The following is a 26,780-nucleotide window of genomic DNA, read 5'->3' as shown; positions in this document are numbered from 1 at the left end:
TATTTTATAACCAAGTGCCCTCACAGAAGTATTACAACAGTTGCAATTAATATTGTGAATGGAATTTTGTTAAGGAGTAACTTCAACAGTATTTTTCAATTGTTTTAAAGTTGCAACTTTGAGTGGTTTGATACTCCAAGCAGTTTATTTCTTTTAAATGCTTTTTTTTTTGTACCTTGCCGGGTGAGTACGGCACGGTAGCACAGTGGTTAGCACTGCTGCTTCACAGCTCCAGGGTCCCGGGTTCGATTCCCGGCTCGGGTCACTGTCTGTGTGGAGTTTGCACATTCTCCTCGTGTCTGCGTGGGTTTCCTCCGGGTGCTCCGGTTTCCTCCCACAGTCCAAAGATGTGCGGGTTAGGTTGATTGGCCAGGTTAAAAATTGTCCCTGAGATGTGTAGTTAGAGGGATTAGCGGGTAAATATGTGGGGGTGGGGCCTGGGTGGGATTGTGGTCGGTGCGGACTCGATGGGCCGAATGGCCTCCTTCTGCACTGTAGGGTTTCTATGTTTCTATGTGAGGGAGAGATCTTGTTTTTTGGGTCTCATGAATGGAGGGTTTCCTGCAAAAGCCCTTTTCCCATTGGTATTGGAAGCACCACTGTGGTTTTTTTAATGAGGCTTCATTTTAATTTCATATGGCTCTTTAGAACTGTTTCTCTCTCCACAGATGCTGCCTTACCTGCTGGGTTTTTTAAAATCATAGATTTCTACAGTGCAGAAAGAGGCCATTCGGCCCATTTAGTCTGCACCGACCACAATCCCACCCAGGCCCTATCCCCATAACTCCATGCATTTACCCTAGCTAGTCCCCCTGACACTAAGGGGCAATTCACCATGGCCAATCCACCTAACCCGCACATCTTTGGACTGTGGGAGGAAACCGGAGCACCTGGAGGAAACCCACGCAGACACGGCGAGAATGTGCAAATTCCAGGTGGGAAGGGGGTGGGAACCCGAGCAGTAGGTCAGCAGAAGAAATAACTGAGGGAGAGCCACAGGCTAAAGCCAGTAAGATTAAGAGGAAGAGCAGGCAGGGAGTAGTTGTTGAACACAGCAGGACTGGTGGTCTGAAGTGCATTTGTTTCAATGCGAGGAGTGTAACAGATATGACAGGTGAACATAGAGCTTGGATTTGTACTTGGAACTATGATGTTGTTGCTATTACAGAGACTTGGTTGAAAGAGGGACGTGATTGGCAGCTAAAGATTCCAAGATTTAGATGTTTCGGGCAGGATAGAGGGGCATGGAAAAGGGGTGGGGGAGCTGTATTACTGGTTAAGGAGAATATCACAGCTGTACTGAGGGAAGACACCTCAGAGGGTTCAGGCAGTGAGGCAATATGGGTAGAGCTCAGGAATAGGAAGGGTGCAGTCACAATGTTGGGGGTTTATTACAGGCCTCCAACAGCCAGCGGGAGATAGAGGAGCAGATATGCAGACAGATTTTGGAAAGATGAAAAGCACTGGGTTGTTGTAGTGGGTGATTTTAACTTTCCCTATACTGACTGGGACTCACATACTGCTGGGGCTTGGATGGGGCAGAATTTGTAAGGAGCATTGAGGAGGCTTTCTTGAAACAGTATGTAAATAGTCCAACTCAGGAAGGAGCCGTATTAGACCTGGTATTTGGGAATGAGCCCGGCCAGGTGATCGAAGTTTAAGTAGGAGAGCATTTCAGGAACAGTGATCATAATTCCGTAAGTTTTAAGGTGCTTGTGGATAAGGACAAGAGTGGTCCTCGGGTGAAGGTGTTAAATTGAGGGAAAACTAACTACTACAACATTAGGCAGAATCTGGAGAGTGTAGATTGGGGGAGGCTGTTTGAGGTTAAATCCAGTAAGAGTTTTAACACCAGGTTAAAGTCCAACAGGTTTATTTGGCAGCAAATGCCATTAGCTTTCGGAGCGCTGCTCCTTCGTCCTTCTCCATCCACATCATGAGGTTAAATCGACATTTGACATGTGGGAGTCTTTCAAAATGTCAGTTGATTGGAATTCAGGACTGGCATGTACCTGTGAGGATGAAGGATAAGTGTGGCAAGTATCGGGAACCTTGGATAACAAGGGATATAATGAGCCTTGTCAGAAAGAAAAAGGAAGTTTTCATGAGGTCAAAAAGGCTTAGGACAGATGAAGCACTTGAAGAATATAAAGAATGTAGGAAGGAACTTAAGGAAGGAGTTAGGATGGGCTAAAAGAGGTCATAAAAGTCCTTGGCAAACAGGAATTAAGGAAAATCCTAAGGCATTTTATACGGATGTCAAGAGCAAGAGGGTAGCCAGGGAAAGGGTTGGTCCACTCAAGGATAGTGGAGGCAATCTATGCATGGAACAAGAGGAAATTGGCAAGATGCTAAATGAATACTTTGTCTCAGTATTCACCAAATAGAGGGACTTGATGGATGAGGAGCCTAGGGTCGGGTGTGTAAATATTCTGGGTCATGTCGATATTAAAAAGGAGGAGGTATTGAGCATCTCAAAAATCATTAAAGTAGATAAGTCCCCAGGGCCTGATGAGATCTACTCCAGAATACTGAGGGAGGCAAGGGCGGAAATTGCTGGGCCTTTGACAGAAATCTTTGTATCGTCATTGGCTTGGCGACAGGTGAAGTTCCAGAGGACTGGAGGATAGTCAATGTTGTTCCATTGTTTAAGAAGGGCAGCAGGGATAATCCAGGAAATTATAGGCCGGTCAGTGGTTGGGAAATTATTGGAAAAGATTTTTGGGGACAGCATTTACTCACATTTGGAAGCAAATGGACTTATTAGTGATAGACAGCATGGTTTTGTGAAGGGGAGTTCGTGCCTTGATCGAGTTTTTCGAGCAAGCGATGAAGATGATAGATTTTGATTTGATTTATTATTGTCACATGTATTACTATACAGTGAAAAGTATTGTTATACAGACAAAACATACCGTTCATAGAGAGGGAAATGAGAGAGTGCAGAATGTAGTGTTACAGTCATAGCTAGGGTGTAGAGAAAGATCAACTTAATGCAAGATAAGGCCATTCAAAAGTCTGATAGCAGCAGGGAAGAAGCTGTTCTTGAACTGGTTGGTACGTGACCTCAGACTTTTGTATCTTTTTCCCGATGGAAGAAGGTGGAAGAAAGAATGTCTGGGGTGCGTGGGGTCCTTAATTATGCTGGCTGCTTTGCCGAGACAGCGGGAAGTGTAGACAGAGTCAATGGATTGGAGGCTGGTTCACGTGATGGATTGGGCTACATTCACAACCTTTTGTAGATCCTTGCGGTCTTGGGCAGAGCAGGAGCCTTACCAAGCTGTGATACAACCTGAAAGAATGCTTTCTAAACTGTCACCGCTCTGTGTTCCTGCTTTTCAAACTGTCACCGCTCTGTGTTCCCACCCTTTAAACTGTCACCGCTCTGTGTTCCTGCTTTTTAAACTTCTTTCCCAGTGCACTCTGAGGAAGGGGAAAAAGGGTTCAGTGTTCCATTGGAGCAATTCTTTTTCTTTGTAGCAGTAAGTTATATGGAGGGGATGGAAGTTAAGGCAGTGCAATGTACCTCCTGCAGAATGTTTGAGGTGAGGGACACCGTCAGTGTCCCTGCTGATTACACCTGTGGGAGGTGCACCCACCTGCAGCTCCTCCAAGACCGTGTTAGGGAGCTGGAGTTGGATGAGCTTAGGGTCATCAGGGAGGCAGAGAGGGCCATAGACACAAGCTTCAGGGATATAGTTGCTCCAGGGAATGAAAATAGATGGGTGACAGTGAGAGGGGCTGGGAGGAAGCAGTCGGTGCGTGGATCCCCTGTGGTCGTTCCCCTTAGCAACAAGTATTCCACTTTGGATACAGGTGAGGGGGGCGACCTACCAGTGGTAAGCCGCAGTGATCAGATCGCCAGCGCTGAGTCCGTCCCTGTGGCTCAGAAGGGAAAGGGGGAGAGCGGTAGAGCTATAGTTATTGGGGACTCGTTTGTTAGAGGGATAGATAGGAGGTTCTGTGGCAACAAGAGAGACTCACGGATGGTTATGTTGCCTCCCGGATGCCAGGGTCCGTGACATCTCCGACCGTGTCTTCAGGATTCTAAAGGGGGGGGGGGAACAGTCACAAGTCGTGGTGCACGTCGGCACCAAAGACATAGGTAAGAGAGGGGATGAGGATTTAAAACAGGAATTCAGGGAGCTAGGGTGGAAGCTGAGAGCCAGGACAAAACAGGTTGTCATCTCTGGTATGTTGCCGGTGCCACGGGATAGCGAGTTGAGGAACAGGGAGAGAATGCAGTTAAACACATGGATGCAGGGATGGTGTAGGAGGGAGGGTTTCAGCTATGTGGATAATTGGAACACGTTCTGGGGAAGGTGGGACCTGTACCAAAAGGACGGGTGCACCTGAACCAGAGGGGCACCAATATCCTGGGAGGGAAATTTGCTACAGCTCTTCGGGGGGGGTTTAAACTAATTTGTCAGGGGGATGGGAAAAGGAGTTGTAGTCCGGAGGTCAGTGAGTGTAGTGAGGTACTGGGAAGGGTATCATGGTCAAAGGTGGGTACCAGCAGACAAGAAGGTGGGTTGAAGTGTGTCTACTTCAATGCAAGGAGCATCCGAAATAAGGTAGGTGAACTTGGGGCGTGGATTGGCACTTGGGACTACGATGTTGTGGCCATTACGGAGACATGGGTAGAACAAGGACAGGAATGGTTGTTGGAGGTTCCGGGGTATAGATGTTTCAGTAAGTGTAGGGTAGCTGGTAAAAGAGGTGGAGGAGTGGCACTGTTAATCAAGGAGAGTGTAACGGCTGCAGAAAGGCATTTCGAAGGGGATCTGCCTACTGAGGTAATATGGGCTGAGGTTAGGAATAGGAAAGGAGCGGTCACGTTGTTAGGAGTTTACTGTAGGCCCCCAAATAGTAATAGAGATGTGGAGCAAGAAATTGCTAAGCAGATTATGGATAGGTGTGGAGGTCACAGGGTAGTTGCCATGGGGGACTTTAACTTTCCAAATATTGATTGGAGCCTTTATAGGTCGAATAGTTCGGATGGGGCAGTTTTTGTGCAGTGTGTGCAGGAGGGGTTCCTGACACAATATGTGGATAGGCCGACAAGAGGTGGGGCCACATTGGATTTGGTAATGGGAAATGAACCGGGCCACCGGGCTACCGGCACGGTAGCACAGTGGTTAGCACTGCTGCTTCACAGCTCCAGGGACCTGGGTTCGATTCCCGGCTTGGGTCACTGTCTGTGTGGAGTTTGCACATTCTCCTCGTGTCTGCGTGGGTTTCCTCCGGGTGCTCCGGTTTCCTCCCACAGTCCAAAGATGTGCGGGGTAGGTTGATTGGCCATGCTAAAAATTGCCCCTTAGTGTCTTGGGATGCGTAGATTAGAGGGATTAGCGGGTAAAATATGTAGGGATATGGGGGTGGGGCCTGGGTGGGATTGTGGTCGGTGCAGACTCGATGGGCCGAATGGCCTCTTTCTGTACTGTAGGGATTCTATGATTCTATGAAGTGTTGGATTTGGTTGTGGGAGAGCACTTTGGAGATAGTGACCACAATTCGGTGTCTTTTGTTATTGCAATGGAGAGGGAGAGGGCCATGCGGCAGGGCATAGTTTACAATTGGGGGAGAGGTAATTATGATGCAATCAGGTGGGAATTAGGAAGCATAGGATGGGAACAAAAATTGTCAGGGAAAGGCACTAATGAAAAGTGGAACTTTTTCAAGGAACAAATACTGCGTGTCCTTGATAGGTATGTCTCTGCCAGGCAGAGAGGAAATGGCCGAGTGAGGGAACCATGGTTCACAAAAGAGGTGGAATGTCTTGTCAAGAGGAAGAAGGAAGCGTATGTTAGGTTGAGAAAACAAGGTTCAGTTGGCTCGATGGAGGGTTACAAGTTAGCAAGAAATTAGCTGAAAAAGGGGCTTAAGAGAGCTAGGAGGGGGCATGAGAAGTCCTTGGCGGGTCGGATCAAGGAAAACCCCAAGGCTTTTCACTCTTATGTGAGGAATAAAAGAATGACCAGGGTGAGGTTGGGGCCGGTCAAGGACGGCAGTGGGAATTTGTGCATGGAGTCAGAAGAGATAGGAGAGGTGATGAATGAATACTTTTCTTCGGTGTTCACCAAGGAGAGGGGCCATGTTTTTGAGGAAGAGAGGGTGTCACAGGCTGATAGGCTGGAGGAAGTAGATGTTTGGAGGGAAGATGTACTAGCAATTTTGAATAAACTGAAAGTTGATAAGTCCCCTGGGCCTGATGAAATATATCCTAGGAGTCTTTGGGAGGCAAGGGATGAGATTGCAGAGCCTTTGGCATTGATCTTTGCATCCTCACTGTCCACGGGGGTGGTGCCAGAGGACTGGAGAGTGGCGAATGTTGTTCCTCTGTTTAAGAAAGGGAATAGAAATGACTCTGGTAATTATAGGCCGGTTAGTCTTACTTCGGTGGTCGGTAAGTTGATGGAAAAGGTCCTCAGGGACAGGATTTACGACCATTTAGAAAGATGCAGCTTAATCCGGGATAGTCAGCACGGATTTGTGAAGGGCAAGTCTTGCCTCACAAATTTGATAGAATTTTTTGAGGAGGTAACTAAGTATGTAGATGAAGGTAGTGCAGTTGATGTCATATACATGGATTTTAGTAAGGCGTTTGATAAAGTCCCCCATGGTCGGCTTATGAAGAAAGTAAGGATGTGTGGGATAGAGGGAAGTTTGGCCGATTGGATAGGTAACTGGCTATCTGACAGAAGACAGGGTGGTGGTGGATGGAAAATTTTCAGACTGGAAACCGGTTACCAGCGGAGTGCCACAGGGATCAGTGCTTGGTCCTCTGCTATTTGTAATTTTTATAAATGACTTGGAGGAGGGGACTGAAGGGTGGATCAGTAAATTTGCTGATGACACCAAGATTGGTGGAGTAGTGGAAGAGGTGGAGGGCTGTTGTAGGCTGCAAAGAGATATGGATAGGATGCAGAGCTGGGCTGAAAAATGGCAAATGGAGTTTAACCCTGACAAATGCGAGATGATTCATTTTGGTAGGACGAATTTAAATGTGGATTACAGGGTGAAAGGTAGGGTTCTGAAGAATGTGGAGGAACAGAGAGATCTTGGGGTTCATATCCATAGATCTCTGAAGGTTGCCACTCAAGTGGATAGAGCCGTGAAGAAGGCCTATAGTGTGTTGGCGTTCATTAACAGGGGGTTTGAGTTTAAGAGCCGTGGGGTTATGCTGCAACTGTACAGAACCTTGGTGAGACCACATTTGGAATATTATGTGCAGTTCTGGTCACCTCACTATTAGAAGGATGTGGAGACACTGGAAAGAGTGCAAAGGAGATTTACCAGGATGCTGCCTGATTTGGAGGGTAGGTCCTAAGAGGAAAGGTTGAGGGAACTTGGGTTTTTCTCTTTGGAGCGGAGGAAGTTGAGAGGAGACTTGATAGAGGTTTATAAGATGATGAGGGGGATAGATAGAGTGAACGTTCAAAGACTATTTCCTCGGGTGAATGGAGTGGTAACTAGGGGGCATAACTATAGGGTTCATGGTGGGAGATATAGGAAGGATGTCCGAGGTAGGTTTGTTACTCAGAGTGGTTGGGATGTGGAATGGACTGCCTGCAGGGATAGTGGAGTCAGAAACTTTAGGAACATTTAAGAAGCTATTGGATAGGCACATGGAGTACTTCGGGATGATAGGGAGAAAATAGCTTGATCTGGGTTTCAGACAAAGCTCGGCACAACATCATGGGCCGAAGGGCCTGTTCTGTGCTGTACTGTTCTATGTCCTATAGTGCATCTGTAAAAGTTGGTGAGTCGTAGCTGACATGCCAAATTTCCTTAGTTTTCTGAGAAAGCAGGTGAGTGACTCACGTGAAGAAGGGGCTTATGACACCGAAAGCTTGTGGCTTTTGCTCCCAAATAAACCTGTTGGACTTTAACCTCGTGTTGTTAAACTTCTTACTGTGTTTGGCCATAGAAGACAGAGGGTAGCAGTAGAGGGGTGCTTTTCTGAATGCAAGGCTGTGACTAGCGGTGTTCATAATGTGGAGATGCTGGCGTTAGACTGGGGTAAACACAGTAAGAGTTTTAACAACACCAGGTTAAAGTCCAACAGGTTTATTTGGTAGCAAATGCCATTAGCTTTCGGAGCGCTGCTCCTTCGTCAGATGGAGTGGATATCTGCTCTCAAACAGGGCACAGAGACACAAAATCAAGTTACAGAATACTGATTAGAATGCGAATCTCTACAGCCAACCAGGTCTTAAAGATACAGACAATGTGAGTGGAGGGAGCATTAAGCACAGGTTAAAGAGATGTGTATTGTCTCCAGACAGGGCAGCCAGTGAGATTCTGCAAGTCCAGGAGGCAAGCTGTGGGGGTTACTGATAGTGTGACATGAACCCAAGATCCCGGTTTTGGCCGTCCTCATGTGTGCGGAACTTGGCTATCAGTTCCTGCTCAGCGACTCCCACACCCCCACTTCTTGCCTTCAAACATCCGCACAACCTCAAACAGACCATTGTCCGCAGCAAACAACCCAGCCTTCAGGAGAACAGTGACCACGACACCACACAACCCTGCCACAGCAACCTCTGCAAGATGTGCCGGATCATCGACACGGATGCCATCATCTCACGTGAGAACACCATCTACCAGGTACACGGTACCTACTCTTGCAACTCGGCCAACATTGGCTACCTGATACGCTGCAGGAAAGGATGTCCCGAGGCATGGTACATTGGGGAAACCATGCAGACGCTACAACAATGGATAAATGAACACCGCTCGACAATCACCAGGCAAGACTGTTCTCTTCCTGTGGCAGAGCACTTCAGCGGTCACGGGCATTCAGCCTCTCATCTTCGGGTAAGCGTTCTCCAAGGCGGCCTTTACAACACACGACAGTGCAGAGTCGCTGAGCAGAAACTGATAGCCAAGTTCTGCACACATGAGGACGGCCTAAACCAGGATGTTGGGTTCATGTCACACTATCAGTAACCCCCATAGCTTGCCTCCTGGACTTGCAGAATCTCACTGGCTGTCCTCTCTGGAGACAATACACATCACTTTAACCTGTGCTTAATGCTCCCTCCACTCACATTGTCTGTATCTTTAAGAGCTGGTTGGCTGTAGAGATTCGCATTCTAATCAGTATTCTGTAACTTGATTTTGTGTCTCTGTATGCTTTTGTGTCTCTGTCTAAAGATGTGCGAGTTAGGTTGATTGGCCATGCTAAATTGCCCCTTAGTGTCCTGAGATGTGTAGGTTAGACGGATTAGCGGGTAAAATGTGTAGGGATATGGGGGTAGGGCCTGGGTGGGATTGTGGTCGGTGCAGACTCGATGGGCCGAATGGCCTCTTTCTGCACTGTAGCGATTCTATGATTCTATTCTATGCCCTGTTTGAGAGCAGATATCCACTCCATCTGACGAAGGAGCAGCGCTCCAAAAGCTAATGGCATTTGCTACCAAATAAACCTGTTGGACTTGAACCTGGTGTTGTTAAAACTCTTACTAGCGGTGTTCCACACGGACCAGTTCTAGGACTTTTGTTGTTCATCGTATATATAAATGATTTGGAGGAAAATGTAGCTAGTCTGATTAGTAAGTTCACAGATGACACAAAAATTGGTCAAGTTGTGGATAGTGAAGAGGATTGTCAGAAGATGCAGCAAGATATAGACCGGTTGGAGACTTGGACGGAGAAATGGCAGATGGAATTTAATCAGGCCAAGTGAGAGATAATGCATTTTGGAAAGTCAAATGCATGTCGAAATTATACAGTAAACCCTTAGCAGTATTGACATACAGAGAGATCTGGGCGCACATGTCCACCGATCACTGAAAGTGGCAACGCAGGAGAATAAGATAGTCAAGAAGGCATATGGCATGCTTGCCTTCATCGATTGGGGCATTGAGTACAAAAATTGGCGGGTCATGCTGTAGCTGTACATAACCTTAGTTAGGCCTCATTTAGAATATTGTGTACAATTTTGGTCGCCACACTATCATAAGGATGTGGATGCTTTGGAGAAGGTACAGAAGAGGTTTACCAGGATGTTGCCTGGTCTGGAGGGTATTAACTCTGGAGAGAGGTTGGATAAACTCAGTTTGTTCTCACTGGAACGACGGAGGTTGAGGGGTGACCTGATATAGGTCTATAAGATTGAGTGGTATGGACAGAGTGGATAGTCAGATGCTCTTTCCTCGGGGACATAGGTTTAAGGTGCGTGGGGAAAAGTTTAGAGGAGATGTGCGAGGCAAGTTTTTTTTTATACCGAAGATGGTGAGTGTCTGGAACGCGCTGCCCAGGGAGGTGGTGGGAGCAGGTATGATAGTGGCATTTAAGGGGCAACTGGACAAATACATGAATTGGATGGGAAAGGAAAAATACAGACTCCGGAATTGCATACGGTTTTGGTTTAGACAGGCATCATGATTGGCACAGGCTTGGAGGGCCTGTTCCTGTGCTATACTTTTCTATGTTCTTTGTTCCACACAGACAGTGACCCAAGCCAGGAATCAAACCTGGGATATTGTAGCTACCACTGAAACATGGCTAATGGAGAGACAGGACTGGCAGCTCAATGTTCCAGGGTACAGATGCTATAGGAAAGATAGAACAGGAGGTAAGAGAGGAGGGGGAGAGTAGCACTTTTGATTAGGGAAAACATCACGGCAGTACTGAGAGGGGATATATCCGAGGGTTCACCCACTGAGTCTATATGTGTAGAACAAGAAGGGGGAAATCACTTTGATAAGGTTATATTATAGGTTCCCAAATCCCCAAATAGTCAGCGGTAAATTGAGGAGCAAATATTAAGGAGATTACAGATAGCTTCAAGAAAAATAGGGTGGTAATAGTAGGGGATTTTGACTTTCCCAACATTGACTGGGACAGCCATAGTATTCGAGACTTGGATGGAGAGAAATTTGCTGAGTGTATTCAGGAGGAATTCCTCATTCAGGATGTGGATGGCCCGACTGGAGAGGGAGCAAAACTTGACCTCCTCTTGGGAAATAAGGAAGGGCAGGTGACAGAAGAGTTACTGAGGGATGACTTTGGGACCAGTGACCATAATTCCATAAGTTTTAAGATAGCTATGGAGAACGATAGGTCTGGCCCAAAAGTTAAAATTCTAAATTGGGGCAAGGCCTATTTTGATGGTATCAGACAGGAACTTTGAAAAGTTAATCGGGGGAGTCCGTGGGAAGGCAAAAGGACGTCTGGTAAGTGGGAGGCTTTCAAAAATGTATTAACCAGGGTTCAAGGTAAGCACATTCCTCTTAGAGTGAAGGGCAAGGCTGGTAGAAGTAGGGAACCCTGGATGACTCGGGATATTGAGGCCCTGGTCAAGAAGAAGAAGGAGATATGTTATGCATTGGCAGCTGGGATCAAGTGGACCCCTTGAAGAGTATAGAGGGTGGAGGAGTAGAATTAAGAGAGAAATCAGGAGGGTAAAAAGGGCACATGAGATTGCTTTGGCAGATAAGGTAAAGGAGAATCCAAAGAGTTTCTACAAAAACATAAAGGACAAAAGGGTAACTAGGAGGAGAGTAGGGTCTCTTTTAAGGATCAACAAGGTCATCTATGTGCGGATCCACAAGGGATGGATGAGATCCTAAATGAATATTGCTCATCAATATTCACTGTTGAGAAAGTAGTGAATGTTAAGGAACTTGGGGAAATAAATAGTGATGTCTTGAGGAGTGCACATATAACAGAGAACGAAGTGCTTGAAGTCTTAAAGCGTATCAAGGTAGATAAATCCCTAGCATCTGATGAAGTTTATCCCAGGACATTGTGGGAGGCGAGGGAGGAAATTGTGGGTCCCCTCGCAGAGATATTTGAATCATTGACAACCACAGGTGAGGTGCCTGAAGATTGGAGGGTGGCAAATGTCATGCCTTTGTTTAAGAAGGGCTGCAAGGAAAAGTTGGGAACTACAGACTGCTAAGCCTAATGTCTGTCCTGGGTAAGTTGTTAGAAGGTATTCTGAGAGACAGGATCTACAGACATTTAGAGACGCAAGGACTGATTAGGGACAGTCAGCATGGCTTTGTAAGTGGAAAATCGTGTCTCACAAATTTCATTGAGTTTTTTGAAGGGGTAATCAAGAAGGTAGATGAGGGCAGGGCAGATGATGTTGTCTACGTGGACTTTAGCAAGGCCTTGGACAAGGTTCCGCATGGTAGGTTGTTGCATAAGGTTAAATCTCACCGGATCCGGGATGAGGTAGCCAAATGGATACAAAATTGGCTGGATGACAGAAGACGGAGGGTGGCTGTAGAGGGTTGTTTTTCAAACTGGAGGCCTGTGGCCAGCGGTGTGCCTCAGGGATCGGTGCTGGGTCCACTGTTATTTGTCATTTATATTAATGATTTGAATGAGAATTTAGGAGGCATGATTAGTAAGTTTGCAGATGACACCAAGATTGGTGGCATAGTGGACTGTGAAGAAGGTTATCGAGGATTGCAGTGGGATATTGATCAATTGGGCCAGTGGACTGACGAATGGCAGATGGAATTTAATTTCGATAAATGCGAGATGATGCATTTTGGTACATCGAACAAGGGCAGGACTTATTCAGTTAATGGTAGGGCGTTGGGGAGAGTTATAGAATAAAGAGATCTTGGGGTGCAGGTTCATAGCTCCTTGAAAGTGGAGTCACATGTGGACAGAGTGATGAAGAAGGCATTCAGCATGCTTGGTTTCATTGGCCAGAACATTGAATACAGGAGTTGGGACGTCTTGTTGAATTTGTACAAGACATTGGTAAGGTCACAGTTCTGGTCACCCTATTATAGAAAGGATATTATTAAACTAGAAAGAATGAAGAAAAATGCTACCGGGACTTGATGGTTAGAGTTCTAAGGAGAGGCTGGATAGACTGGGACTTTTTCCTCTGGAGCCTAGAAGTCTAAGGGGTGATCTTGTAGAGGTCTATAAAATAATGAGGGGCATCGATCAGCTAGATAGTCATTATCTTTTCCCAAAGGTCGGGGAGTCTAAAACTAGGGAGCATAGGTTTAAGGTGAGAGGGGGGAGATACAAAAGAGTCCAGAGGGACAATTGTTTCACACAGATGGTGGTGAGTGTCAGGAACAAGCTGCCAGAGGTAGTAGTAGAGGTGGGTACAATTTTGTCTTTTAAAAAACGTTCAAAGAGTTACATGGGTGATATGGGCCAAACGCGGGCAATTGGGACTAGCTTAGTGGTTTACAAAAAGGGGCAGCATGGACAAGTTGGGCCGAAGGGCCTGTATCCATGCTGCAAACCTCAATGACACTTTTGTGAGACAGACCGAGTGAATATATTTGGAACAAAGTGGGAATTCAGTGCGGAGGGGAGGAGGTGCTTTTTTTCCTTTTTTCACCCTTCAGAAAGTGAGTATTTTAGCAACTCCCGAAGCAGCAGCCAAGAAACAGTGGACAGTCATGAGGACAATAGAAACTGGTAAATTTATTGGCCGCTAAGTGCTCCGTGTCAGAGGCAGTGAGTGAAAAACCTGGGTCCCGAAAGTTAGGGCCTGATATATTAAGGTGATGCAAGTGGTCCAAAATAGATTAGAGTTAACATAAGAGAAGCACCGTCAGGTTTAAAACACTGCACAGCTTGGTGATTGTTCAATAAAATATTTTTAAAAATAAGTAACTAATTATAGCACACATTAAGGATGGCAGGACAGCTGATGTGTCAAGCCTGCAGCATGTGGGAGCTCCTGGATAACCGTGATCCAGGGCAAACATGTCTTCAGGAAGTGTTTGCGGCTCAAGGGGCTTCAGTTCAGAGTCATTGAGCTGGAGGCTGAGCTGTAAACACTGAGACACATCAGGGAAGTAGAGTTGTCTAGACCCTTTGTTTTCAGGAAGCGGTCACAGCCCTTCTGGTTTGGAATGTGGTCAGCGACAGGAGAGTGTGACTGCATCTGAGGCAGGTAAGGGCCGGAGTGTCGGTCACTACAATTGTCCAACAGGTTTGAGGGATGAAAGTGGAGGCTGCAGGGTTGATGAGCTGACTGGCTATGGCACTGTGGTATAGGAAGTCATTCAAGTGAGGGAGGCACATAAGATGGTAGTTGTAATAGGGGGCAGCATAGTGAAGGGCGGGGGTTGACATTGTTCTATGTAGGAAAGAGTGAGAGTCCAGATGGCTGTGTTGGCTGTCCGGTGCCATAGTCCGGGACATCTGCTCCAGGCTAGATAGGAACTTGCAGAGGGAGGGGGAGGATCCTGTTGTTGTGGTCCATGTACCTACATGGACCACAACAATGACATCGGTAGAATGAGGTTCTGTACGGAGGGTTTGAAGAGCTAGGCACAAAATTAAACCACAGAACCTCCAAGGTTACATCTCGGGTGTGGGGGCACTTGGGGGTGACTAGGATAACACTAGAACAAGACTAGTCTGGCGGGAGTCGGAACCGAAACAGCAGGCCACTAAATGTAGAGACTGGGAAGAAAAGTGATACTGAGATAAGCATAGCGCAGAGGGAAGCCATGGGGCTGAGTGGACTGGAGTTCTGGAGTGTGTTTGCTTCAATGCAAGAAGTATAACAGGTAAGACAGATGAACGAAGAGCCTGGATTACTGATCGAATTAGGATATTGCAATTACGGAGACATGGTTAAAGGAGCAACAGTTAGCAGCTTAACATTCTGGGATATGGCTGTTTTAGACGGCACATAAGGGTAAACAAAAGGGGAGGGGGAGTTGCATTGCTGATGAGGGAGCACATCACAGCTGTGTTGAGGGAGGACACATTGGAGGGATCTTGTAGTGAGGCATTATAGAGCTCAGGAGTAAGAAGGGTGAAATCACGATGTTGGGAATGTCCTATAGACCTCCCAACAGCCCGCCGGAGGCAGAGGAACAGTTGTGTAGTCAGATACCGGAAAGGTGTGAAAAAAACAGGGTCGTTGTGGTGACTGATTGAAAGGTCTGTTTATTTCTTCTGAATAAACAGACCTTTCAATCAGTCACCACAACTACCCTGTTTTTTTCACACCGTTCCGGTGTGGTCCACGACACGACTGGTCCAAAGTAAATACTCCTTTATTTAAGCGTCTTTTATAAGCATTTTACAGAAAGCGAAATAAGGATTACTTAAGAGAGAGAGTTAGAGAAAGAGCAGCCAAAAGCCAGCGCTGAGATCGAACAACTCAAAACATAGTCCGGATCGAACTAACTAAACATCGATCTGTTTCTACAATATGAATGAATACTTATATTATTACAAGTTGCGTACAAGCAGTCTCCAGCTGCATCAACAACTTGCTTCTGTGGCCATGAGAAAGCTTCTGTTTATCTTACATTGTACTTTCAGAGAATGCTGCCAAGTCTCCAGGCTAGACCCAGAATTCCAAGCTGATGTGGCCAAATTAGCTTAAGTTAGCTTAAAGTATAGCACAGTTAGTTACATGAGGCAGAAATACCTTAAAATGAAGCCTTTTAACTGGGCAAACCATTCAGAAGATCCCACAATTCCCTCCCAAGATTCAATATAACCATCTTGAATCAAATATATGAAACTTCCTTCAGCTGCGGGAATGGTTTGCTTCCCATTCCCTTTACATTCATCATCATCACTGATTCACCTTTCTCCATTGTCATTAAACGGTGACACGTTGATGCGCGTTATCACACACGAGGCTTGAGAAGCTCAGTAAATAAAGGCTTTTATTTGCTGTAACAATGCAGCTACTAATTATATACACGATCCCAGACTGAGGGGTCCCAGACAGAGCAGAGACCTTTATACCTCTCCCAGGAGACGGAGCCCGACTGGGATGTACCACAATAACTATAATACAGGTGTAATAGCCCAACCCTAACCCCAACAGCAACAAGTAGAACAACCCATCCCTAACCCCAACAGCAACATATATACATACTTGTAGTACTGGCCAGACCCTGGCTCAGTACTATCTAGTGGGAACCAACGATGGTTCACCACATTCACCCCTCCTTTGAAGACAAAGGCCGGCGGGGTACAAAAAAAAAAGAATAATTTGTCATCAGTCTATAAGTTCAGACGGTCAGGGGGACAGCACCGTCGTTGTGACCTCCTCAATACCGGCGATGACACCGGAGTAGGCACTCGCGGTGGCGTTCTCCCCAAGGCGATGTCCCAACTGTTCCTCCACAGACTCACGGGCCGGTTGACCCTGAGGTGATGGTAATCCATGGAGTTCCGACACGCCCTGAAGTGGCGACCATCCTCTGGACTCAGGCAAGCTGTACACTGGAGTAAAAGGGTTAAGCAATGGTCCCGATGCTGCCCGCGCCGTGTCCGGAGGGGAAACAAGAGTTATGGGGTTTGTAACGGGGTATGGGAGCGACAGGGGTTTCTACGTCCCCTGCTGGCGCCAGGTCTCGGATCGAGACCGTGTCCTCTCGCTTATCAGGGTGTGCCACATAGGCATACTGAGGGTTGGCGTGGAGGAGAGGGACCTGTTCGACCAACGGGTCGGACTTGCGGGCCCTTACATGCCGCCGCAGGAGGACAGGTCCTGAGTACGTCAACCAAGACGGTAATGAGGTCCCAGAGGAAGACTTCCGAGGGAATGAAAACAGCCTCTCATGGGGAGTAGCGTTGGTTGCCGTACACAGGAGTGAGCGTATGGAATGGAGCGCATCAGGGCTTGCCAACGGGAGACTGGAAGGCTTTTTGACTTCAACGCCAGTAAGACAGCCTTCCAGACTGTAGCATTCTCACGTTCCACCTGTCCGTTAACCCTAGGGTTGTAGCTCGTGGTTCTACCGGAGGCAATCCCGTATGAGAGCAGGTATTGCCTCAAGTCATCGCTCATGAACGACGAGCCCCTGTCGCTGTGAATGTAGCTGGGGTACCCGAACAGGGTAAAAAGATCACGGAATGCCTTGATAACCGTGGCAGCGGATGTATCAGAGCAGGGAATAACAAAAGGGAATCTCGAGTACTCATCAATTATGTTGAGGAAGTACACATTCCGATCTGTTGAGGGAAGGGGGCCCTTAAAATCGACACTCAGTCTTTCGAAGGGACGAGTGGCCTTGACTAATTGTGCCCGGTGAGGTCGGTAAAAGTGCGGTTTGCATTCCGCGCATACCCGACAGCTTCTTGTTATGGACCTGACATCCTCCACCGAGTAGGGCAGATTGCGGGCTTTTATAAAGTGGTAGAGCCGAGTGACCCCAGGATGGCATAGGTCATTATGGAGAGCCTGCAAACGGTCCTCCTGTATACTGGCGCATGTTCCACGCGAGAGGGCATCCGAGGGCTCATTGAGTTTCCCTGGACGATACATGATGTCATAGTTATAGGTGGAGAGTTCAATTCTCCACCGCAAGATCTAGTCGTTCTTGATCTTGCCCCTCAGCGTGTTATTAAACATGAACGCCACGGACCGCTGGTCTGTGATCAGGGTGAACCGTTTTCCCGCCAAGTAATGGCGCCAGTGCCTGACGGCCTCCACAATGGCCTGGGCCTCCTTTTCCACCGCTGAATGCCGAACTTCGGGGCCTTGGAGGGGGCGGGAAAAAAATGCGACGGGCCTGCCCGCCTGGTTAAGTGTGGCGGCCAGGGCGAAATCAGATGCATCGCTCTGCACCTGAAAGGGGATGGACTCATCAACAGCGTGCATCGTAGCTTTCGCGATGTAGGCTTTTAGTTTATCAAAGGCCAATCGGGCCTTTGGTGTTAGGGGAAAAGAAGTGGACTTGATGAGCGGACGGGCTTTGTCCGCGTAATTGGGAACCCACTGTGCATAATAAGAGAAGAAATCTAAGCATCTTCTCAGTGCTTTTGCACTAGTGGGCAGGGGAAGTTCAAAGAGGGGACGCATACGGTCTGGATCAGGGCCAATGACCCCGTTTTCCACCACGTATCCGAGGATGGCTAAACGGCGCGTACGAAACACACATTTCTCCCTGTTGTAGGTCAGGTTCAGGCAAGATGCAGTGCGTAGGAAATTCAGGAGATTTGTGTCGTGGTCCTGCTGGTCATGGCCGCAGATGGTGACGTTATCCAGGTACGGGAAGGTAGCCCGCAGCCCGTTCTGGTCCACCATTCGGTCCATAGCACGCTGGAAGACCGAGACCCCATTGGTGACACCAAAGGGAACCCTGAGAAAGTGATACAAGCGACCATCCGCCTCAAAAGCCGTGTATTGTCGGTCCTCTGGGCGAATGGGGAGTTGGTGGTAGGCAGACTTGAGGTCTATGGTGGAGAACACCTGGTACTGCGCAATCTGGTTGACCATGTCAGATATGCGCGGGAGGGGATACGCATCCAGCTGCGTGTATCTATTAATGGTCTGACTATAGTCAATGACCATCCGGGGTTTGTTCCCACTCTTGACCACCACGACCTGCACTCTCCACGGACTAGCGCTAGGCTGTATGATCCTTTCCTTGAGGAGCCGCTGAACTTCAGATCAAATGAAGATCCGATCCTCAGCGCTGTAACGCCTACTCTTAGTCGCAACGGGCTTGCAGCCTGGCACAAGATTCTGGAGCAGGGAGGGTGTGGTAATCTTCAGCGTCGAGAGGCTACAGGCGTTGGGCAATTTGGAGGCTGCTGTTCTCCCACTGAAAGGGAAGGGAGTGGCCCACCATACTGTAGGGTTACACTCCTCAAGTAGACCATGAAGTTTAGTCCGAGAAGTATTGGCGCGCAAAGGTGCGGCAACACCAGGAGCTTGAAACACTCGTAAACTGTGCCTTGCACCGTTAAAGTTACCACGCAACTCCCTAGCACGGTGACAGACCGGGACCTTGATGCCATAGAAATTGTCTGTTTGACAGGTTGAATCCGGAGTCCACACCGCTTCACAGCGTCTGGGTAGATAAAACTCTCAGTGCTCCCGCTGTCAAACAGACAATAAATCAAGTGTTTGTTTACCTGAATGTCCATCATAGACTTGTCAAGTCTATGAGGCTTGGCCTGGTCCAGGATGATCGACGCCACCGTTGGTTCATGAGCGCCACTGCAGGCAGCCGAGATTGACGAGGATGACCCCTGCTGGTCGTTCGCAGTCGGTGTCGACCAACATGGCCGCTCCCATAGGTCGCACGTGGGTGATGGCGCCAAACTCAGCGACCCCTGGTGGTCACACATCTCCGACTCCGTCGACCGCAATGGCGTCGTCCTGGCCTCGCACGTGGACGAAACCCTCGACGATGTCGACGACGAAGAACTGGGCTCTGAGGAATCGCAGGCCGCACTGCTGTTCCGAGAAGCAGATTTAGATCGGCACACTTTCGAATAGTGCCCCTTCTTACCGCAGGCGGAGCACAACACAGCTTTAGCGGGACACCGTTGCCGAGTATGCTTCGCTCCCCCACAGAGGTAACACCGCGGGCCGCCCGGAGCTACTGCCATCACCTGGCCCGAGTGTGAGCACGCCATCACACAGCATTTCGAACCTGAGGGACGAGGAGGGATTGGCGACTGCTCCTGCCACGTTGTCTCCACGTGGTCTTCAGGATACAATACTAGGCTTTTGGAGGCCGTCTCCAACATCTCCGCTAGTTCTATTGCCTGGGTGAGGTCAAGATTACCTTTCTCCAGTAGTTTGAGTCGGATGTAAGATGATCCGACTCCCGCCACAAACGCATCTCGAGCGAGGTCGTTCATATTCTGCTCTGCCGACTCTGCTTTGCAGTTACAGCCCCTGGCTAGCTGTAGGAGCTCGTTCGCGTATTCCTCCATCGTTTCGCCGGACTGCCGTCGTCGAGTGGCTAAGAGGTAACGAGCGTGTATTTCGTTGGGCAGTTTAATATAACGCTTCTTAAGAAGCTCGAGGGCCTTTGTGTAGTCGGTGCCCGCACGGATCGCGAGGTAGACAGTGTCGCTTACCCTCGCATGGAGGACCCGGAGTCTGTCATCATCTGTGGTGACCGCTGCGGAGGCTGCCAGGTAGTCCTCAAAACATTTCAACCAGTGGTCGAAGGTGTTAGAGGCGCCCGCCGCACGTGGATCCAGTGTAAGGCGTTCAGGCTTCAGTATCTGCTCCATACTCTCTCTATATCGTTTTTTTTTTCCGACGAGAGTTTATTTACAGCAAATAAAATTGATGCGCGTTATCACACACGAGGCTTGAGAAGCTCAGGAAATAAAGGCTTTTATTTGCTGTAACAACGAAGCTACTAATTATATACACGATCCCAGACTGAGGGGTCCCAGACAGAGCAGAGACCTTTATACCTCTCCCAGGAGGCGGAGCCTGACTGGGATGTACCACAATAACTATAATACAAGGTGTAACAGCCCAACCCTAACCCAACAGCAACAAGTAGAACAACCCATCCCTAACCCCAACAGCAACATATATACATCCTTGTAGTACTGGCCAGACCCTGGCTCAGTACTATCTAGTGGGAACCAACGATGGTTCACCACACACGTGCATTTACGAAATAAACTATGCAGTAAATCATTACAAGAATAACAATTAATACACAAGTCCTTGCACCAGGGAGCTTCCAGTTGAACCTAGCCAATCGCCCAACCCCACAAGGTGGAAGGTCGGGGCTGTTTCAGTTTTTTCACTTCCTTTTTAATGTGCCTAGCCAAATTGGTGATATTTTCTGAACTGTCGGGGACATTAACTCTCTTGGCATAAGTGTAGGCCATGTACATAAAGGTGTTCACCTGTAACTCTTTGGTCACTTGTTTTGGTTCCCCAGGTGCAAAGGACTGGCAGGCTGGGAGTAGATAAATGCTTAACATACAAAACAACACAATACTGAGTTTAAACATGTTAAAATACTGTGATATGTATAACAGGTAAAAAAACAAATGTCTCTTAGTTGGGGCCTCTCTCCATGTGTGATGCATGTATCGAGGCATTCTTCCCCTGGACTTTCGCTGCCACTTGGGTTGTTAACAATACCTGGAATGGACCTCCCACTTGCCTCCGAAGGGTTCTCGTATCTTCTTCACGTAGATCCAATTTCCCGGTACGAGGCCATGGCCGCCTTCAGGAGGGTCGCCCCAGGCTGCGGACACCTGTTGAGAAACAGAACTGATAACATTATCAGATTTTTACAATATTCCAACTAAGTGTCACTCATTAAGTGGCAATCAGCTTTTCGCAAATCAATAGTTTCAGGCAATGACGTTGGTCTTCCAGTTCTTACTTCAAATGGACTCAGGCCCGTGGTTCTATTTGGGGTTGCTCTGATACTGCATAGGACTGTTGGTAGTGCCTGGGGCCATGGCATCTCTTCTTGGTGATATTTAGCAAGTTGATCTTTCAGAGTCCGGTTCATTCGCTCCACTTGTTCAGATGATTGTGGATGGTAAGGACCGTGTAAATTCCAGGTGATGTTTAACAGTCTACAGACCTGCTTACAGACAACACCTATGAAGTGGGTCCCCTGATTGGAGTCAATACTGTTCGGGCCGCCCCATCTGGGAATGTAGTCCTTACAAACAACCTTGGCTGTGAGCTTGGCAGTGGATTGCCTCGCCAGAGCAGCCTCTAACCGTCTGGAGAATCTGTCCAATACCAATATCAATGACCAATACGTCTTTATATCCCTGACATGCAGGGAGAGATATATAGTCGACTTGTAAATCCTGGAATGGTCCCGTCAGTGCAGGGGGCCTGAGCTGGGGTGTTAACATGATGGGTCCTGGATTGTTTTTCTGACAGACCACACAATGGTCTGCTACCAGCTGGGCGTGTTTCTTGAATCCTCGTCCCCACCAACTTTTCTGAAACCACGTCATCATCTGTTGTGGGGCCAGGTGTCCCCACGAGTGGATCTGCTGTGCTAGAAAGGGTATCAGCACCTGGGATGCGACTGGCTTCACGGTGTCTCTTTGTCTCCATTTCCCCTCTTCCTATAACTTCGTTTCTGCCTCGATCCATGTCCATTTTTCTTCCGTGTACACTCATAGAACATAGAACATAGAACATTACAGCGCAGAACAGGCCCTTCGGCCCACGATGTTGCACCGACCAGTTAAAAAAAAAAAAAAAACTGTGACCCTCCAACCTAAACCAATTTCTTTTCGTCCATGAACCTATCTACGGATCTCTTAAACGCCCCCAAACTAGGCGCATTTACTACTGATGCTGGCAGGGCATTCCAATCCCTCACCACCCTCTGGGTAAAGAACCTACCCCTGACATCGGTTCTATAACTACCCCCCCTCAATTTAAAGCCATGCCCCCTCGTGCTGGATTTCTCCATCAGAGGAAAAAAAAAAACTCATCTTGCATCTTCTGCAGATCTTGTGTCAGACTAAGTGCTTCCAGTTTATACATCTGGATTGATTCATCCAACCAGGTGGATTGTGAGACAGCCTCTCTGGTCTTTGCTTCCTCGGTGTTTTCCTTTGTATGGGCTTTGCATTTCAAAATGAATATCTCCCGGGGCAACTGTATGGCTTCCAGTAAGTCTCAGACACCCCCCCCCCCCCCCCCCCCCCCAACACTGTGAGGAAACCCCGTTTCCGCCATAAGTGTCCAAAGTTGTGGGCGACTCCGAAGGTGTACCATGAGTCCGTATAAATATTAGTCGCTTCTCCCTCCACCATCCGGCAGGCTTTTGCCAAGGCTCGCAGTTCGGCTTGCAGAGCTAACTTTCCTGAGAGTAGACAGCCTTTTGCCTCAACATCATGTATGGTAGCTCATCTGGCTTTTCTGACACCGTTGTCCACATAGGAGGAGCCATCCATAAAAAGGATGAGATCTGGGTTGGGCAGAGGGTTTTCCGCTGCCAGAGTAGTTTTGTCTGTTTCCTTTAGAAGTTCCACACAATCATGGTCTTCTTCATATTCTCCCTCCACGGGAAGCGGGAGAATTGATACAGGGTTCACTGGACTACCCCGGACACAATAGAGATTGTGGGCCTCCAGGAGCGCCGTCCATTGGGCTGCCGTGACCTGCAATACTCTGTTCATTGACAACAAAACGTGGACTACGTGAGGGCACTTGACAGTTATCTAGAAAAATGATGCGATGGCCATTACGGCTCGACAGGTGGTGTTATTGACCCGTCGGCAACTTCCCTATCTGAGGGCTACCGTATCCAATTTTGTTGAATAATAGCCGATAGGCCTTTGCTGGTCCCCATGTTCCTGTGTCAGCACAGCTGTCATAAATCCGTCCTTTTCATGGACAAATAAGGTCCATGTTGGGGATTCCTAATGCTGGTGTAGCGCACAAAGCACCTTTGAGGTTCCTGAAGGCCTCCCTCTGCTCTTCTGTGAGGGTAATAACTTCCTTTGAGTTCCCTTTGCCCTTCAAAAGGTCAGTCAGTGGCTGGGTAAGTTGTGTGTAAGAGTCCACCCAACTTCTGTTCAAAGTTGCACAGACCCAAAAAGGATCTCAATTCTTTGACCGTAATGGCTGTTTAGTGGTCCGAATGGCTGTGGCCCTGTCCTGGGTAAGTTCTCTTTTTCCCCTCTGAAATCTTCTGACTGAGGTACACAACCTCTCTTTGGACTAGCTATGCTTTGTTGATGCTCGCCTTGTGTCCTTTCAGGTAAAGGTGATCCAGCAGGTTGCGTAAGTCCTGCGTGTGCTGTACTTCCGTGCCTGAGGCTAACAGGATATCATCCATGTCTTGTATAACCGTGGAGGCCACTGTAGGTAGTTCTTGAAAATGACTTTGTAAGGCCATGTGAAATACCGTAGGGCTATTGTGAAACCCCTGTGGTAGGTGGGTATTTTGTTGCTGCTGGACTGTAATCACGGTTGGACCTCGGGTGCCAGCGGTACCGACCAACATCCATTAGCCATGTTGATGACTGAAAAGTGCTTGTATTCCAAGGTTAAGGTGTTAAAAATGGTGGAGGGGTCCATGACTAGAGGAGCCTTTTGATCAGCCTTTTTGTAGTCGACGGTCAAATGCCAAGTTCTGTCTGATTTCTTCACTGGCCGCAGGAGCTGCTAGATGCGCGATGTATCTTGATTAGCATGCCTTGTTTCTCCAGTTGTTGAATAACTGGTAGGATGCCAGCCTTGGATGTTGAGCTGATAGGGTACTGTCTGGTACAGGGTGGAGATTTTCCAGTAAGTGAGACTGGCTCCATCTGGAGTTGGATGCAATCATTCTTATCTCGGCCCATAGAAATCATAGAAACCCTACAGTGCAGAAGGAGGCCATTCAGCCCATCGAATCTGCACCGACCACAATCCCACCCAGGCCCTACCCCCACATATTTTACCCACTAATCTACACATCCCAGGACTCTTAAGGGGCAATTTTTTTTTAACCTGGCCAATCAACCTAACCCACACATCTTTGGACTGTGGGAGGAAACCGGAGCACCCGGAGGAAACCCACGCAGACACGAGGAGAATGTGCAAACTCCACACAGACAGTGACCCGAGCTGGGAATCGAACCCGGGACCCTGGAGCTGTGAAGCAGCAGTGCTAACCACTGTGCTACCATGCCGCCCGTATCGGGTAGTTCGCCCAATTTTCCTTTTTCAAAGGGTTAATTAGACCACGTCACTTTACTCTCTTTAACATCCAAAGAAGAATTTAGCTGCATCAGGACGTCCATTCCAAGTCAGGCCTGTTGTACCGGTCCCACCCAAATTCGAGTTGTCACTTCATGAGGACCGAGGTGAATTCTAGTGGATCTCGTCTGCTGGAGTTTTACTTTACCTTCGCTTGCCCCTGTTGCTGTTAACCATCGGTCGCCCATGTTTTTTGTATTTCAGTGGTAAACAGGTTAATTCTGCTCCGGTGTCCAGGAGACAGTCTCTGTCTTGATTGCCCATCCTCATCATTACATATATCCCTTCCCCCCACCTCTGTTCCATTTAATTTAGACAAATGCGAGGTGATGCATTTTGGTAGATTGAACCAGGGCAAGACTTATTCAGTTAATGGTAGGGCGTTGGGGAGAGTTACAGAACAAAGAGATCTAGGGGTACATGTTCATAGCTCCCTGAAAGTGGAGTCACAGGTGGACAGGGCGGTGAAGAAGGCATTCAGCATGCTTGGTGTCATTGGTCAGAACATTGAATACAGGAGTTGGGACGTCTTGTTGAAGTTGTACAAGACATTGGTAAGGCCACACTTGGAATACTGTGTGCAATTCTGGTCACCCTATTATAGAAAGGATATTATTAAACTAAAAAGAGTGCAGAAAAAAATTACTAGGATGCTACCAGGACTTGATGGTTTGAGTTATAAGGAGAGGCTGGATAGACTGGGACTTTTTTCTCTGGAGCGTAGGAGGCTGAGGGGTGATCTTATAGAGGTCTATAAAATAATGAGGGGCACAGATCAGCTAGATAGTCAATATCTTTTCCCAAAGGTAGGGGGGTCTCATACTAGAGGGCATAGGTTTAAGGTGAGAGGGGAGAGTTACAAAAGTGTCCAGAGGGGCAATTTTTTCACAGAGGGTGGTGAGTGTCTGGAACAAGCTGCCAGAGGTAGTAGTAGAGGTGGGTACAATTTTGTCTTTTAAAAAGCATTTAGACAGTTACATGGGTAAGATGTGTATAGAGGGATATGGGCCAAATGCGGGCAATTGGGATTAGCTTAGTGGTTTAAAAAAAAAGGGTGGCATGGGCAAGTTGGGCCGCAGGGCCTGTTTCCATGCTGTAAACCTCTATGACCGCAAGAAGGGTGTCTGTGAGGGCAAGAGCGGGCTCTTCTTGTTTTTGCTGTGGCTAGCAACACATCTTGTGGCTCTGCGATGAGCTGCTTAAACTTCTCCAAGCGTTCTTTTTTTGCGACCAACGCTGAGACGGATGGTGTCCCTGGCGTCCATTAGCCTTCTGTTTGGCATGGCATGATTTTGCCCAGTGACCTCCTTTTCCGAAGAAGTGGCATTTTCCCTTTGTGGGGCCCTCCTGGAGCCTCTGCTTGCAGGGTGCAGATTTTAACTCCCATGTCCCGATCTATTTGGTTATACCGCTCCACCAACACTTCGAATGTTGTTCTGATTTTGTCCCATTCTGGCAAATGTAGTTTTACCATCTTTGCCAACTCTGGTTTTAGGCCGGCGACAAATGAAACTTTCATAGGTGCAAAAGTACTGGCATTCATTTCTTCAGGTCCACCATTGCCAATTCCCGAATATTCTATCCACACAGCCCTAAACCATTTGTCATATTTCCAGACCTCATCAGTATCTTTCTGTTGACAGGCTGCTATTTTTCCCCAGTCCATTTTGGAGGGGCCAAATATCTGGACCCACCGCTTGATGCATGCATCTAGCTGCTGTTCATCTTCACCCAGAGCCGTTTTCGGCTCCCGTTGCAGTTGCTTGGCTTCTCATCTGGGCACCATTACGATTATAAATCTGAACTCTGTCCCACGGGTGGAGTTGGTAAACAGCTTTGAGGCGGTATAATTGATCCCAGGTCTTTAGGCTCCCTTTCTTAGGATGCGGCAATTCTTTAGACCACTTATCAATTTTTTCCAGATCAACCGATTCGTGTAACTAGTGGTAAACGTACTGGCTCTCTTTAGTGGTTTCCCCATCTGCCGTGGTTGTCTCAGACTTGATCTTGACTCAGGCTCTCCTTAAGGGTGCGAATCTTATGTCAAAGGTCCCTTCTGCAGTGTCGCTGTCCTCGCTAGAGTCGCTATAGGATCCTGAGTCTGCTTCTAAAGCAGCCTCGTGCTCTTGTGCGTCTCGCTGTTTCTTTCCCATCTGCTGCATGCTCGGGTAAGCTGGTCTGCACCCGATATGTACTCCCTTAGACTGGGTTGGTTCTTTACAAGATGGGTTCTTTAAATCTTGGTTCTCAGCTTTAAAGGTTTTGTTTTCGGTCTTAAATCCCTTAAGTTCTGCTTGTAACTTTTCTAACTCCTACTTTTTATTTTCCAACTGTTCGTATACCGCTTTTAATTGGTTCTTTG

At 47.8% G+C, this 26,780-nt stretch overlaps 1 protein-coding gene across 11 annotated transcripts in view; it reads left to right on the top strand.

Moving 5' to 3' along the window:
* The window catches only part of oxr1a (oxidation resistance 1a), an 894,274-nt gene that overhangs the window by 381,450 nt on the left and 486,044 nt on the right, over positions 1 to 26,780 (top strand). The gene's annotated exons all lie outside the window — the stretch shown is intronic.

This window comes from Mustelus asterias, chromosome 7, assembly GCF_964213995.1.
Source record: "Mustelus asterias chromosome 7, sMusAst1.hap1.1, whole genome shotgun sequence".
Taxonomy (NCBI): domain Eukaryota; kingdom Metazoa; phylum Chordata; class Chondrichthyes; order Carcharhiniformes; family Triakidae; genus Mustelus; species Mustelus asterias.
The sequence above is the reverse complement of the archived record's forward strand: the minus strand, read 5'-3'. Positions and strand labels throughout refer to the sequence as shown.